Here is a 4,453-nt window from a genome sequence, read left to right as displayed (position 1 = left end):
TATTTATTTATGATAGTCACAGAGAGAGAGAGAGAGAGAGAGAGGCAGAGACACAGGCGGAGGGAGAAGCAGGCTCCATGCACCGGGAGCCTGATGTGGGATTCGATCCCGGGTCTCCAGGATCGCGCCCTGGGCCAAAGGCAGGCGCCAAACCGCTGCGCCACCCAGGGATCCCCTGTTTTCTATTTTTACTCAGTTTTAATTAAGATCCCTTTTATTCTTGTAGATTTGATTTTCTTTTTAAATATATAAGTTAATATTGTCCAAAGTCAAATCCATATAAAAACATATGGAATGCTTCATAAATTTGTGTGTCATCTACATGTAGGAGTCATGCCAATTTCCTCTGTGTTGTTTTAGTTTTGGTATATATGCCATCAAAATAAGAACACTTCCAATTTATTTGATGCTTACTTAGCACCTACACACACACACACACACACACACACACACTCTTCACTGAAATTGTTCTTATCAACATCATTAGTAATGTTTTTTTCTATCCTTATCTTTTTTTTTAAGATTTTATTTATTCATTTATGAGAGATACACACACAGACAGAGGCAGAGACACAGGCAGAGGGAGAAGCAGGCTCCACGCAGGGAGCCCGATGTAGGATCCCATCCCGGGTCTCCAGGATCAGACCCTGGGCTGAAGGCGGCACTAAACCGCTGAGCCACCTGGGCTGCCCTTCTATCCTTATCTTATTTGACCTTTCCACTTTCAGCTGACCTCTCCAATTTTCTTGACACGCTGTACTCTCTTCGTTTTTTTGTTCCATGCTCTTCTGGTTTTACTCTCTCTTCACAGGCCTCTCTTTACTCTCCCTGTTTGTTCAACCACCCTAAAATGCATTGCTCCCCAGGACTCTTCTTGGCTCCCTTTACTGCTCTCTGTATAGTCTCTTCCTAGGTAATCTCAATGGCTTCTATGCCTTTGAATGCTGATACAAGGAAGGGAGGCTTTGAATGCTGATTATGCTAATAACTTCTAAATTCATATCTTCATCCCAGACCTCTCTTCTGGGCTCCAAACTTACAACCAACTGCCTAATTGATATCTCCTCGGATCTCACTGACATCTTAAGTTTAACAGGTCTAAAATAGAACTCCTAATTTCTCTGCCAAACCTGTTTCCTCCAAGCTCCTCCTTCTCAGTAAATGTCCCCTCATTCCACCTGGTTGCTCTAGCTTGAAACCTAGGAGTGAGTGTTGATTCCTATATTTACCTCACCTCAATATCCAATCCAACTGCAAAGTACGAATACTTCACCTCTAAAAATATGTCAAATTAGTCCATTTCTCTCTGTCCCCACTGCTACCACTTCACTCAACATCACTTACCTAGGCTATTCATCAGCCTCATAACTGGCTTCCTTTCTATCCCTCACACATTCATCCTCTATATAATAGCTACCATGACCTTTTTGAAAACAAAATAATAATACAAGCTTTTATTGGGTGTTTATCATGTGCCAGAAACTGCTGTAAGCACTTTATAAATATTTAATCTTCACAATGATTCTATGAGGTAAAACCCAATTCTACTGCTAATTTTATAGAAAAGGTAACTGGGGTACAGAGAGATTAAGTAATTTGCCCAAGACCACACAGCTGGTAAATGGTAGAGTGTGGGTTTGAACCTAGAGTGACTCTTTAGCTTTCAAGCTTATCTACACATTCTATTGGATCATGTTACTCAGTCTCAAATACTTTCATGGCTTCTCACTGGGACTCGGACTAAATTCACTGGAACTAAATTCTCAACTCCATACATACATAGGCCTTCTGTGTCCGTGACACGCCTCCTGCTCACTCCTCCAAACTCATGTCATGCTGTTTCCTTTCCTTCCCTTTCCTTCAGCAGCATGGCTGATTTGTTTTGTTTCCGTTTCTCAACTTCGTTGAACATGATAAGCCCTTTCCTGCCAACCAGCATTACTTATCCTCCACCTCAAATACTCTTCTCCCTGGCTCCTTCTCATTCTTTAGGTCTCTCTTTAATTATCTGTTCTGAGAGAACTTCCTTTGCAGTGCTATGTCTTAAGTGTTTCCCTCCTGATATGTTCTATCTCAGCTTCATATTTGTTTTCTTTTTAACCCTTAAAACAATGTCTAATTACCTGTTTTGTTTACTTATTTTGTCTCTCTTCCCCACCAAAATTAAGTGCAATGAAGGCAGAAGCTGCGTCTTATGTATTCAGAGCCTAATATGGAGCCTTGTTCATAGAAGGAACTCTGGGAACATTAGTTGAATGAACATGTATTATTGTTTTTTACTTCATAGCTTCTGTTCACTCATAATTTCTGCTTCCTCATCACTTTAGTTTGTCTCAGCCTAGACGCCATCTCCTCTAACATGGAGCCCTACTCAACCTTATGTCCTCTCTCTTTGTATCCTTTTAGTCATAATTTTTATTGCTACCAATTGCCTCAATCACCTCATGTTTCCCAACTCAAACTCCTGGGAGAGAAATATCGATTTGTCCAACTCATTTTTTAGGAGGCAGACCACATTTGTAGGTCATTGGCAAGCTTGTGGGTTGCTTGCCTTTAGTCCCAGTCCTAGTCCAAACAGTTGTGTGGGTCAGGGTGGGGAGTGATGTTCTCCTTGGCGCTGCCTTTCATCAGAGCTGAGGATTTAGTGGGCACGATGATTGATGTATGAGCACAAGGGGCAGCCATAGCGGCACTGGTGGCAGATACTTAATCAGGCCTCACTTAATGGTTAGGTTCCCCAATAGTTGCCTTTAGGAGGCAGGCCTCACAGTATTTTGAGTCCTTTGAGGACTCAAACACAAAAATAAACACAAAATGAAAGCTGTCACATTTACACAGCTTTCTAAAACTAAAAAGAGTGTTTGTATCCATGTGCATTTGTAAGTCCAGCAATCTTGTGAGGCAAAGGATATTGTCTGTATTTTACAAATAAGGAAACTAAGGCTCAGTTTCCTTGCCCAAAGTCAGACACATACTAAATAAGAGCCAGCACCAATTCCCAGGTCTCTAGATTCCCATGCCTGGGCTCATTCCTCACTACCTCATTTGAATCTCTCATCAAATGTTCTGAAGAAGCTTAATGATGATCGAAGTTTTCTCTAAAATAGCACTATAGATGGGCTCCATGGGCTCTGGGTTCTCAAAACACTTATAAAGTATCTAAGGATTTACAGAGCACCTGCCATGTGCCAAGCACTCTGCTTTACAAATACTACCACAGTTCAACCTCACAATACTCAACGGGAGGTAGATATTCCAATCCCCACTGAAGAAACTGAGATTTAAGACATTAGGTCACTGTTCCAAGTTTAAGATCTAGTATATGGCACTGCTGGGATCCTACTTTGGATCTTTCTGACTTCAAAGTCCATCTTCCTTACATTACTAGACTGTCTCCCTTCTCCTTCTCAACTATGTCACCTTGGTCAAGTTACTTAATTTACGTGACCTCCTATTTCTTTGTCAGTAAAATAAGGACATTAGTCCTAATCATGGATTATTATAGGTTTATGAGCAATCATGTGCTAGAAGAGCCTATTCCAGTAAACATAGTAGGTACACACTTTCAGTCTAGTGTGGATCCAAATCTTCACATGTGAAAAAAAATTAGAATTATCAACTTCAGTTGCCTATAGCAAATAGGATCTCTTGTTAGACTCTTTTCTGCTGGCAAGTATTCCTGGTCCAAGTTCTGAAGACATAAGGCTTTGAGGAAAACAACAGTTATTCCTTAGGAAAATAGAGCAAATCAATGTACTTCTGAGATGTGAAAGAACCTGGATTCAACCTAGCTGTAATGTAGCAGAACAGAAAATAATGAGAGCTCAATAAAGAGATTTGAGTATGTGTCTCACAAGCTTAAGATTTTCTCTAAGGCCGAGGCATTTTACATATCATCTTATTTAATCCTACCACAACTTTAAGAGGTAGGTCTTCTGGGGCACCTGGGTGGCTCAGTCGGTTAAATGTCTGCCTTTGACGGTCCTAGGGTGGAGCCCCTCATCAGGCTCTCTGCTCAGTGGAGAGCTGCCTTCTCTCTCTCCCTCTGCCTGCAGCTCCCCCTGCCTGTGCTTTCTCTCTGTGTCAAATAAATAAATAAAATCTTTTTTAAAAAAAAGAAAAAAGAAAAAGAAGAAGAAGTAGGTCTTCTTATGACCTCCATTTTTCAGGCTCAGAGAGTTTAAGTCATCTGCCTAAGGCCACACATCTAATTTGAGGTAGAGAAAGAACCGGAGCCCAGTTTGGCACTATTGGATCAAACTTTCAGCTGTGTGCCATCTGGCAAGTCTACTAGCAAGTTAATCTGCTCTGAAACTCCAGGGCTCTTTGGATAGAAACTTACTCCCCAGTCAAACACCATCCTGACATCTTGCCCATTCATTGGTCTCTGGAAAGAAAAATCAGTTCTACAGGCATTGGCAAAATTTAGAGAGAGTGCTTGCTAGAATGACAC

The 4,453-nt window shown here is 41.2% G+C and overlaps 1 non-coding gene across 1 annotated transcript; it reads right to left on the bottom strand.

Annotated features, from left to right (window-relative positions):
- Positions 1–283: 283 nt before the first annotated feature.
- Positions 284–392, bottom strand: LOC112915097 (U6 spliceosomal RNA). Its single transcript, XR_003233993.1, has one exon. It is a non-coding gene; the product is annotated as a U6 spliceosomal RNA (small nuclear RNA).
- Between the last annotated feature and the right edge of the window lie 4,061 nt (positions 393–4,453).

This window comes from Vulpes vulpes, chromosome 10, assembly GCF_048418805.1.
Source record: "Vulpes vulpes isolate BD-2025 chromosome 10, VulVul3, whole genome shotgun sequence".
NCBI classification, from domain to species: Eukaryota; Metazoa; Chordata; class Mammalia; order Carnivora; family Canidae; genus Vulpes; species Vulpes vulpes.
This window is presented reverse-complemented; position numbering and strand designations above follow the sequence as displayed.